Below are 13,371 nucleotides of genomic sequence, written 5' to 3' on the forward strand. Positions count from 1 at the left end.
GGTTACTGCTATTGTAGTTTATTATCTGTCAATCTGCTTGTGTGGTGCTTGTTTTGCACTTTTCCTTGTGCTGTTGGTCATATCCATGGCAGTTTCGGGTTTTCCGTGGAATTGCAGGATGATATGAATATAGTCCCTTGATTGCATAATTGTCATGATGCATCATGTTCAAATACTTTCATTTTTTTATCAAATGTGAAGGAGATCTGTGCATCATTATATTAAAAAGAGGAAAAAAAATGTTAAAGTACTCCAGGAACAAACATAAAAACAAACTCACCCACAAACCCATACCCACAAACTTGAGCACGCACCCTAAGTGAAACAAACCCTAGATAGGTCACCAGCCACACAGAGAACAACTCGACTAAACCGCATTGAACCTGGCTGGTCCAAGGCATGGGTAAAAAGCAAACCTTTCGCACCAGTCAAAGACCACAAAACAACCTCCTCCTTAGCTGCAGCAAGAGGTACACAAATATCTGGAGGTTGTGCTTGGAAAACACATCTATTCCTATGCTTCCAAATACTCCAAGCACCTAAGATGACCAAGGAATTGAATCCCTTCCTATACGGTTTAGCCACCCTACTGCTTGCATTATATGCAACATTCCACATGAGCGTTGATATAGGGGGATCCCCATCATTTAAATTCAATGTGTGAACCTTTTATGCCAATTCAAGAATTCAAATCTCTATTCAAACTTCTAGGGGAAGTTCCTATATCTATGACTCAAAAACCTCAATTCATGTTCCATACTCAGCATGTAATTATGTTGTCATCAATCACTAAAAGAGGAGATTGTAAGTGCAATGAAATCCTAATGTGTGTTTTAATGACAATGACCAAATAAGGTGGTGTTTGGTTTAAGGGACTAAAGTTCAGTACATGTCATATCGAATGTTTGAATGTCAAATATGAGTATAAAATATAGTGTAATTACAAACAAAAAATATATAGATGAAGACTAAATAATAAGACAAATTTTCTAAGCCTAATCGATCCATGATTAGTAAATGTTTACCGTAACATCACATTAATGAATCATGGACTAATTAGTCTTAATAGATTCATTTTGTCATTTAGTTTTTATCTATAATTAGTTTTATAATTAAATTATATTTAATACTTCTAGCTAGCATTTAAACATCTGATGTGATAGGTGATAAAATTTAGCACAGGAAAACGAACGGGCCCTAATTAGAGAAATAATAAGATGTAACAAGATGGCAAACATGTATTAAAGTAATGTGAATGTGTTTTGAAATGGTTGACCTCTAAATTATAATTAGATTATAATTGATCGTGGTGATGGACTCAAAGGATGTTTAATTCTTTTTATGGTTTGATAAGTATAAGAACCATTATACTAGAAAGGTGATTCAATTCACAAGTTTTACTGTGTAATCAAGTTCTCATGTCAAATCCATCAATGCACTTCTTCAATCCAAGCCAAACTAGTCTAACCAACTCTCCAAACTTCTATTGTTGACTTGTGTGACATTGCCGTGTATTCTGCAGCAGTGTTGTGACTTAGACTGTATTCGGTGGATTGTGTAAAATAGAGAATGTGACACTGTAGATGACACTGTTTACAGAGTAAAGTTTAAAATAGAGAATATGATATGAGATAAGATAGGAGAGTTGCTGAAGACGGTCTTAATGGGTAGTTGGGTAAGGAGGGGTACTATACCCCTCCTTACTCTCCAATGGACATATAGCTAGCTATCCTGAGCATTCACTACTCACTAGCAATCAGAGAGGCTCTCCACTTTCTATTGAAGGCATCAATCCTCTTCTCAATCCCTGTCACACCCGTTTCCAAAGGGGCAGAGCCGGGTGCATAGCATATGTGTGTCAGGATCTATTTCCACACATATGTTGACGTCACAAGTGTAATATATCAAAAGAACAATGCATAAAAGCGTAAATAACGATTATATTAACATATTACACTTCGAACAGACATAATGACTTAACCTTTATTCATCAAAGTATAGCGAGACATGGACATCCATCCATAGGAAGATGACCAGGGGTATCACTAGACTAGCATCCATGGAGTTCAGCATCATATCTTCATCTGCAAACTTCTAATCAAAATTAAGCAAGGGTGAGCTCACTTATGGTCGGGGCTCAGCAAGTGCGGGAAAAACTAATGCAAGTTTAACAAGGTGAGGCTAAGGTTGAGCAGTAAGCATTTTAGTTGGTCAATATTTTATTAACAACACCTGTCTTACTAATAAGTGTGAATCCTAAGTATTCCCATTAAACAAAGGTATAAGAGTATATCAAAAACACTTAAGTGAAATCACTTAAGCAAACCATTGGCAGATCATCGGATCTCGATTTATTTCCATCTTCAAGTTCAATTATCATGTGAGGAGTCCAGGCTGCTCTTAACCGTGAGCACGGCTGATATATCAGTTTTACACTCTGCAGAGGTGGTACAACTTTACCCACAAGCCATGTATCCCCTCTAGCCTGGGTCGGCCAAAACCCGTAAACACTTCCGAGGTGAGTGGCTAGAGATCCACTATGAGACTTTCACAAAATACACTTAATACGAAGCAACCCGCTAATGTTTCTAAAGACGATGGTCGTGGCCCCCTGGGTGAGGTACCTTAGCCAAGAATATGTCCCCATGTTAACGTGGGCTGCCAACACCTACCGCTCCCCCTCTTGCCCATATTTCAGGTAAGGTTGCCAGGCACTAAGCATATAAAGCTAGTTACCAAAGCCAGAGCCATGATAGCACTCGTGGTTGCACTGTTTTCCCGGGTGGTCACTCCATGTTCCAATTAATATGCAATAATCTTGTTTAACCATCGGGTTAACAACAATAATGTAAACTTACCATTTTGGAACATTAATATCATAAGCGGGAGTGACTGCATAAAGTTAAGTTGTAGCAATAGCATAACTACGAAGGTAAAGTATAATTCCCAAGTTTGATCAAGGAATAAGGTTGGAAAGGTTATCTAAATAGGTAACTCGTCAAATTATGCATATATATCCAAAAGAATAAACTTTATTAAATGTATTGTTTGGGATCAAACAAAGTATGCAGAGGGAGAAGTCCACTTGTCTTGCTTATTGAAAACTTGAGACTCTTCCACGGATCTGAATAGATCTTGATTCTTAACTACTAGATCAACCACTGAATATCACACAAACAAACAAGAAGAACAAACACCACTCAATAACATACAACATTCACCATACGTAAAGCTAAAAGAGAGCCTAACGAAAAGAGCGTTCGCTTATCAAAAACGTCACAAGTAATGGTTATATTAAGAGGGTATTCTTTTCAAAAATGTGTGATCTATACTTTATAAAACAAGACATGAGCTTAAAAATATCTTAATTAAAATATACAAATATTAGATTCACCAAATTAATCCTTTATAAAACGTCATATGTGATATGTCTAAGATTAAGGGTTTATAAAACGATAAAACACGTTATAATAATATTAAACCTTTTTAACCTTTTAGAAAAGATATATGTTATATATCAAAGGTTAATGAGTTATAAAACACATTATTAAACATTACTTTTATAACAAGCTCATAAACAACTTTTTATGTGAAAAGATCGTAATTATATTATTAATCACCTATTTAAGATGAGTTAGGTTATGGGCCTTAAATGGATTTTCATGCAAAAGATAATGAACGCATAACCATCATTTAATTTCATTAAAAAACACATAGCCTATATTATTATATTTGAAGTCAATATATATAAAGTAACATTTTAAGTTATAAAAGAACTTAAACTCTTATTAGTTTATTTTATCCTTTAGGAAAAGCTAAGTGATTCGTATATAATATGCACTAAATTCTATGAAATCATTAATCATGCCATAAACCTAGTTAAGAACAAATTGACTATATGTTTGATTAATAAATTATGATAAAGGATAATTAATCTATTAATTATCTTTAATTCTATTGTAGGAATAAATGATCCAGATAATTAAAATGAATACTATATTTATTGGTATATTATTAACTATCATTTTAGTTATGACAGTGTGAGCACTTAATTAAGCCATTATATCATTATTAGAAAAGTTATATGACATATTACTATTTAGTACGACTATACTTAAACAAATATAACGAATCTTATTAAATCAAAATCATGATGTTTATTAAAAGGTCATTTTAAACTAGAAACAAATTATCTAATTCTTTAGTAAGAAACCTATATTTATCAACACACTATCATTTTCTTTATTAGGAAAGTATAAACGCCTAATTAATAAAATTCTACTATTTCGGTTTTCTCCTTTCTTTTCTAAATAGAATTTATACGTATAACTAAAAATTGTTTATTTAATTCTACTAGAATTAATTGTAAATTACTAAATGAGACTTTTAATAACATATTCATGGTTATTATGACATAAATAAGCCTTTTATTATTCTAAGTAATTAAGTGCTATACTTGTGAATACATTTATTATAAACAGTAAAATCTATACATTTTTCATTCGATCGGAAATACATGGCTTAATATCTATTTCAATTTCTTATATCACTAAAATTATACTTATATCAATACTAACCGATTATCGCTCCACACACTAAAACGAAATTAATTATAAACATTTCTAGTATGAAATCACTGAAGTAGTGAATAGTGACCGTGTTCATTTTTTGCATTAAAACGTCATACACATTAAAGCGTTGTCGCGGGGTTCGATTTTGGTTATACGCATATATCGAATCTCTAAAATCGTACACGTGAATCGCCAAATCGCATCAATATTACAACGATAAATCGCAAGATTCAAAACATGATTTAGAAAGTAAATCAGTGGGTTGTCTTCAACCTTGGGTTAATGGACGACGGTGAACAGGCTCGAGCGTGCGATGGCGAAGGCCTGGCACGGCGGGATCGGCGAGGCTTAGACATGGTTCGGGTATGTCTCCGGTGAGGCCGATGCGTAGAACAGAAACCAGCAGGGCGCGTGGGCGACGAGCGGCAATGGCACTACAATACGCTGTCGCGATGTGAGAAATGGCGCGGCTGAAAGGGAAATGTGCCCTTGGGCCATTTCTAAGTATTTTGGTGATTTAGTGTCCAACACAAGTGCCTAAGTGTAAAAGGTGGACAAAGTACAAATCAAGGATAAAGGTATGTTTCTCAGACTTAGTACATTGTTTTATGGACTAATGTATTGTGTCTAAGTGCTGGAAACAGGAAAAATCGAGTTGGAAAAGAGATTGTCAAGTTCAGCCAAAGTCTGCTCAGTCTGGTTTCACCGGACTGTCCGGTGGTGCACCGGACAGTGTCCGGTGCGCCAGGCTGGATCGAGCAAAGTGGTCGCTCTCGGGAATTCACCGGCGACATATGGCTATAATTCACCAGACTGTCCGGTGTGCACCGGACTGTCCGGTGAGCCAACGGTCGGCCGGGCCAACGATCGACCGTGCAATCTGCGCGGGACATGTGGCCGAGCCAACGGCTAGAAGGGGGCACCGGACTGTCCGGTGTGCACCGGACAGTGTCCGGTGTCCGGTGCACCAACGGCTCTCAGGCTGCCAACGGTCGACTGCGCTGTTTATGGAAAGAAATCGGGCACCGGACATGTCCGGTGTGCACCGGACTGTCCGGTACACCAGTCGACAGAAGGCAAGATCAACCTTCCTAGATTGCTCTCAACGGCTCCTAGCTGTCTTGGGGCTATAAAAGGGACCCCCTAGGCGCATGGAGGGATATACCAAGCATTCCTACAACATTCCTAAGCACCAAGACATCGATTTCGCGCATTCGTTTTATTGTGATAGCATATAGAGCTCTAGTGGAGTTGTGAACTCATTGAGTTGTGTTGCGAGCTCTTGTTGCGACTTGTGTGCGCGTTGACACTTTGTTTCTTGTGTCTTGTGTGCGTTGCTAATCCCTCCCTTGCTCCGTGTTCTTTGTGAATTTCAAGTGTAAGGGCGAGAGGCTCCAAGTTGTGGAGATTCCTCGCAAACGGGATTGAGAAAAAGCAAGCAAAACACCATGGTATTTAAGTGGGTCTTTGGACCGCTTGAGAGGGGTTGATTGCAACCCTCGTCCGTTGGGACACCACAACGTGAAGTAGGCAAGCGTTGGTCTTGGCCGAACCACGGGATAACCACCGTGCCATCCCTGTGATTGATCCTTGTTGGTTATTGTGTTTTGTTGAGGATTCCTCTTTAGCCACTTGGCAATTATTGTGCTAACGATTAACCAAGTTTTGTGGCTTAAGTTTTTAAGTTTCATAGGATCACCTATTCACCCCCCCTCTAGGTGCTCTCAATTGGTATCAGAGTCGTTCTCTTCACAAAGGGACTAACCGCCCGAAGAGATGGATCCTAAGGGGAAGGGAATCGTGATCAACGACAAAGAGAAGGAATCCTTCGTCAACGAGCCGAAGGACGACAAGCCTACCGACTCCGGCTCGGGCCATAGACGGAAGGAAGGGAAGAAGAAGAAGACGAGGCGCATCAAGGAGATCGTCTATTACGACGACAGCGATGAGTCTACTTCTTCCCAAAAGGACGACGACCACAACGACTACGAGAGAAGGAAACCGGTTAATTCGAACTTTTCTTTTGACTACTCTCGTATTCCGCAAAGTTCAAATTCACATCTGCTCTCCATTCCACTCGGCAAGCCCCACACTTTGATGGGGAGGACTACGAATTTTGGAGCCACAAAATGCGTAGTCACCTATTCTCTCTCCATCCTAGTATATGGGAGATTGTAGAGAGTGGAATGCACTTTGATAGTTCGGATAGTCCTATGTTCATTAATGAGCAAATCCATAAGAATGCACAAGCTACTACTGTTCTTTTAGCTTCATTGTGCAGGGATGAATACCACAAAGTGAGCGGCTTGGATAACGCCAAGCAGATCTGGGACACCCTCAAGATTTCTCATGAGGGGAACGACGTCACCTTGCTCACCAAGATGGAGTTGGTGGAGGGCGAGCTTGGACGGTTCGTGATGATAAGGGGCAAGGAGCCGACACAAACATACAACCGGCTCAAGACCCTTATCAACAAAATAAGGAGCTACGGAAGCACGTGATGGACGGACCACGACGTCGTCCGACTGATGCTAAGGTCCTTTACCGTTCTTGATCCTCATTTGGTAAATAATATTCGTGAGAATCCCAGGTACACCAAAATGTCGCCCGAAGAAGTCCTTGGAAAATTCGTTAGCGGGCGGATGATGATCAAGGAGGCGAGGTACGTGGACGATGCCTTGAATGGTCCGATCAACGAACCGCAACCCCTTGCTCCCAAGGCAACAAGAAGCAAGGAGGCGCTACCTAGTAAGGTGGCACAAATTGAGGCAGCCGGACTTAATGATGAAGAGATGGCCCTCATCATCAAAAGATTCAAGACGGTGCTTAAAGGTCGCAAGGGACAGCCAAGCAAGACCAAAGCCAAGGGGAAGTGCTCATGCTTCAAATGCGGTAAGCTTGGTCATTTTATTGCTAACTGTCCCGACAATGATAGTGATCAGGACCAAGGGAACAAGAGGGAGAAGAAGAAGAATTATAAGAAGGCAAAGGGCGAGGCTCATCTTGGCAAGGAGTGGGATTCAGACTGCTCCTCGTCCGACTCCGACAATGAAGGACTCGCCGCCACCGCCTTCAACAAGTCATCCCTCTTCCCTAACGAGCGTCACACATGCCTTATGGCAAGGGAGAAGAAGGTATGTACTCGAGACTCTACTTATGCTTCTTCAAGTGAAGACGAATCTAGTGATGAGGAAATAGATTACTCTAGCTTGTTCAAGGGATTGGATAGAAATAAAATTGATAAAATCAATGAATTGATTGATGCCTTGAATGAAAAGGATAGGCTTTTAGAAAAGCAAGAGGATTTGTTGTATGATGAACATGATAAATTTGTAGAAGCACAAAAATCTCATGCTTTAGAAGTTAAAAGAAATGAAATGCTTTCTTGTGAATTATCTTCTTGCCATGAGACAATTTCTAGCTTAAGGAGCATTAATGATGATTTGAATGCTAAGTTAGAAATAGCTAGGAAATCAACAACTTGTGTAGAAAATGTTGGTATTTGCAATAGATGTAAAGATTTTGATATTGATGCTTGTAGTGAACACATAGCTTCTATTGCAAAGTTAAATGATGAAATGGCTAGTCTTAATGCCCAACTTAAGGCTAGCAAAAACAATTTTGATAAACTAAAATTTGCTAGGGATGCCTACACGATTGGTAGACACCCCTCAATTAAGGATGGGCTTGGCTTCAAGAGGGAAGCCAAGAACTTAACAAGCCATAAGGCTCCCATCTCCGCCAAGGAGAAAGGGAAGGCACCTATGGCAAGTAGTACTAAAAAGAACCATGCTTTTATGTACAATAATAGAAGACAGACTCATAGGAGTTGTAATGCTTTTGATTCACATGCCTATGATTCTTATGCTATGTATGCTTCTAGTTCTTCCTATATGCATTGTAGAGATATGCCTAGGAAAAATATTCATCATGTGCCTAGAAAGAATGTTGTTCATGCTCTTAGGAAAGTTATGAATGGTCCCTCTACAATTTATCATGCTTTGAATGCTTCCTTTGCTATTTGTAGAAAGGATAGGAAGATAGTTGCTAGGAAATTAGGGGCAAAATGCAAGGGTGATAAAACTTGCATTTGGGTCCCTAAGGAAATTGTGACTAACCTTGTAGGACCCAACAAGAGTTGGGTACCTAAGACCCAAGCCTAAATTTGCCTTGCAGGTTTATGCATCCGGGGGTTCAAGCTGGATTATCGACAGCGGATGCACAAACCATATGACAGGGGAGAAGAAGATGTTCACCTCCTACGTCATGAATAAGGATTCCCAAGATTCAATCATATTCGGTGATGGGAACCAAGGCAAGGTGAAAGGTTTAGGCAAGATTGCAATATCTAATGAGCACTTTATCTCTAATGTATTTTTAGTTAAGAGTCTTGGATATAATTTACTATCTGTTAGTCAATTATGTAATATGGGATATAATTGTTTATTCACAAATGTAGATGTGTCTGTCTTTAGAAGATGTGATGGTTCACTAGCTTTTAAGGGTGTACTAGACGGCAAACTTTACTTAGTTGATTTTGCAAAAGAAGAGGCCGGTCTAGATGCATGCTTAATAGCTAAGACTTGCTTGGGCTGGTTGTGGCATCGCCGCTTAGCACATGTGGGGATGAAGAACCTCCACAAGCTTCTAAAGGGAGAACACGTGATAGGTCTAACCAATGTTCATTTCGAAAAAGATAGACCTTGTGCAGCGTGTCAAGCAGGTAAACAAGTGGGAGGAGCACATCACAGCAAGAATGTGATGACCACGTCAAGACCTCTGGAGCTGCTACATATGAACCTCTTCGGACCCGTCGCCTATCTGAGCATAGGAGGAAGTAAGTATGGTCTAGTTATTGTTGATGACTTTTCCCGCTTCACTTGGGTGTTCTTTTTGCAGGATAAGTCTGAAACCCAAGGGACCCTCAAGCGCTTCCTATGGAGAGCTCAAAATGAGTTCGAGCTCAAGGTGAAGAAGATAAGGAGCGACAACGGGTCCGAATTCAAGAATCTTCAAGTGGAGGAGTTCCTTGAGGAGGAGGGGATCAAGCATGAGTTCTCCGCTCCCTACACACCTCAGCAAAATGGTGTGGTAGAGAGGAAGAACATGACACTCATAGATATGGCGAGGACTATGCTTGGAGAGTTCAAGATCCCCGAGTGCTTTTGGTCGGAAGCCGTGAACACGGCTTGCCACGCCATCAACAGGGTCTACCTTCACCGCCTCCTCAAGAAGACTTCATATGAGCTGCTGACTGGTAACAAACCCAATGTATCGTACTTTCGTGTATTTGGGAGTAAATGCTACATTCTAGTGAAGAAGGGTAGGAATTCCAAATTTGCTCCCAAGGCTGTAGAAGGGTTTTTATTAGGTTATGATTCAAATACAAAGGCGTATAGGGTCTTCAACAAATCATCGGGTTTGGTTGAAGTCTCTAGCGACGTTGTATTTGATGAGACTAATGGCTCTCCAAGAGAGCAAGTTGTTGATCTTGATGATGTAGATGAAGAAGACGTTCCAACGGCCGCGATACGCACCATGGCGATTGGAGATGTACGACCTCAGGAACATTTGGAGCAAGATCAACCATCTTCCTCAACTATGGTGCATCCCTCAACCCAAGATGACGAACAGGTACCTCAAGTGGAGGCGCATGATCAAGGACGAGCACAGGATGATCAAGTTGAAGACGAAGAAGCACCTCAGGCACTTCCAACCCAAGTTCGAGCGACGATCCAAAGGGATCATCCCGTCGACCAAATATTGGGTGACATTAGCAAGGGAGTAACTACTCGTTCAAGATTAGTTAATTTCTGTGAACATTACTCCTTTGTCTCTTCTATTGAGCCTTTCAGGGTAGAAGAGGCCTTGCTAGATCCGGACTGGGTGTTGGCCATGCAGGAGGAACTCAACAACTTCAAGCGCAATGAAGTTTGGACGCTGGTGCCTCGTCCCAAGCAAAATGTTGTGGGAACCAAGTGGGTGTTCTGCAACAAACAAGACGAGCACGGGGTGGTGACGAGGAACAAGGCTCGACTTGTGGCAAAAGGTTATGCCCAAGTCGCAGGTTTGGACTTTGAGGAGACTTTTGCTCCTGTGGCTAGGCTAGAATCAATTCGTATCTTGCTAGCATATGCCGCTCACCATTCTTTCAGGTTGTACCAAATGGATGTGAAGAGCGCTTTCCTCAACGGGCCGATCAAAGAGGAGGTGTACGTGGAGCAACCCCCTGGCTTCGAGGATGAACGGTACCCTGACCACGTGTGTAAGCTCTCTAAGGCGCTCTATGGACTTAAGCAAGCCCCAAGAGCATGGTATGAATGCCTTAGAGACTTTTTAATTGCTAACGCTTTCAAGGTTGGGAAAGCCGATCCAACTCTTTTTACTAAGACTTGCGATGGTGATCTTTTTGTGTGCCAAATTTATGTCGATGACATAATATTTGGTTCTACTAACCAAAAGTCATGTGAAGAGTTTAGCAGAGTTATGACGCAGAAATTCGAGATGTCGATGATGGGCGAGTTGAACTACTTCCTTGGGTTCCAAGTGAAGCAACTCAAGGACGGCACTTTCATCTCCCAAACGAAGTACACGCAAGACTTGCTAAAGCGGTTTGGGATGAAGGACGCCAAGCCCGCAAAGACGCCGATGGGAACTGACGGACACACCGACCTCAACAAAGGAGGTAAGTCCGTCGATCAAAAAGCATACCGGTCCATGATAGGTTCCTTGCTTTATTTATGTGCTAGTAGACCGGATATTATGCTTAGCGTATGCATGTGTGCTAGATTTCAATCCGATCCTAAGGAGTGTCACTTAGTGGCTGTGAAGCGAATGCTTCGATATTTAGTAGCTACGCCTTGCTTCGGGATCTGGTATCCAAAGGGGTCTAACTTTGACTTGATTGGGTACTCAGATTCCGACTATGCTGGATGTAAGGTCGATAGGAAGAGTACATCGGGGACGTGCCAATTCTTAGGAAGGTCCCTGGTGTCATGGAACTCTAAGAAACAAACCTCCGTTGCCCTATCCACCGCTGAGGCCGAGTACGTTGCCGCAGGACAGTGTTGCGCGCAACTACTTTGGATGAGGCAAACCCTCCGGGACTTTGGCTACAATCTGAGCAAAGTCCCACTCCTATGTGACAATGAGAGTGCTATCCGAATAGCGGAAAATCCTGTTGAGCACAGCCGCACAAAGCACATCGACATCCGACATCACTTTTTGAGAGACCACCAGCAAAAGGGAGATATCGAAGTGTTTCATGTTAGCACCGAGAACCAGCTAGCCGATATCTTTACCAAGCCTCTAGATGAGAAGACCTTTTGCAGGCTGTGTAGTGAGCTCAATATCTTAGATTCACGGAACTTGGATTGAAATGTAGCATACATGTGGTTATGCCTTTGATCATGTTCATTCTGCATGTTGTTGCTTATTGTGGTGCTCATGTTGTACAAACACTCCCTGGACCTCACAAGTCCTTTCTGCAAGTGATGCACATATTTAGGGGGAGCTGTGCTACAACTTGACACTTTGAGACTAACCATGTACTTGAGTTTGGTTGTTTTAGTCTCCAAGGAGAATTGAAAGCGAAAAGGTGAACTTGGACCATGCAAGACTTCCACTGCACTCCGATGAAAAGAGTAACTTTTCCAAGTTCATCTTTATACTCTTATTTCCCTTGTGTTCTTATTTGAAGATTTTGGTGAGGCAATGGGGTTAAAGGGCCAGATTTATCCCGTTTTGGTGCTTGATGCCAAAGGGGGAGAAAATAAAGGCCAAAGCAATAGATGGATCAGCTACCACTTGAGAAATTTTGAAAATAATAGATTAGAGCTTTTGGTTTGTCAAAACTCTTTTATTGTCTCTTAAGTCAAAAGTTGGCCTCTTGTGGGGAGAAGTGTTTGATTATGGGAAAAGGGGGGAGTTTTTGAAATCCTTGATCAAATTTCTCTGGAAAACCTCTCTTTATGTCTCTACAAGTGGATTTGACTTAGAGATAGGAATTTGAGTTTGATTTGCAAAAACAAACCAAGTGGTGGCATAGAGTGATCCATATATGTCAAAATGAATCAAAACAATTTTGAGTTCTTATTTGAATTAATTTTGTACTTGTTCTACTTGCTTTATGTTGTGTTGGCATAAATCACCAAAAAGGGGGAGATTGAAAGGGAAATGTGCCCTTGGGCCATTTCTAAGTATTTTGGTGATTTAGTGTCCAACACAAGTGCCTAAGTGTAAAAGGTGGACAAAGTACAAATCAAGGATAAAGGTATGTTTCTCAGACTTAGTACATTGTTTTATGGACTAATGTATTGTGTCTAAGTGCTGGAAACAGGAAAAATCGAGTTGGAAAAGAGATTGTCAAGTTCAGCCAAAGTCTGCTCAGTCTGGGTGCACCGGACAGTGTCCGGTGGTGCACCGGACAGTGTCCGGTGCGCCAGGCTGGATCGAGCAAAGTGGCCGCTCTCGGGAATTCACCGGCGACGTACGGCTATAATTCACCGGACTGTCCGGTGTGCACCGGACTGTTCGGTGAGCCAACGGTCGGTCGGGCCAACGATCGACCGCGCAATCTGCGCGGGACATGTGGCCGAGCCAACGGCTAGAAGGGGGCACCAGACTGTCCGGTGTGTCCGGTGCACCAACGGCTCTCAGGCTGCCAACGGTCGACTGCGCTGTTTATGGAAAGAAATCGGGCACCAGACATGTCCGGTGTGCACCGGACTGTCCGGTGCACCAGTCGACAGAAGGCAAGATCAGCCTTCCTAGATTGCTCTCAACGGCTCCTAGCTGCCTT

This window comes from Zea mays, chromosome 7 (genome assembly GCF_902167145.1).
Source record: "Zea mays cultivar B73 chromosome 7, Zm-B73-REFERENCE-NAM-5.0, whole genome shotgun sequence".
In the NCBI taxonomy this organism is placed as follows: domain Eukaryota; kingdom Viridiplantae; phylum Streptophyta; class Magnoliopsida; order Poales; family Poaceae; genus Zea; species Zea mays.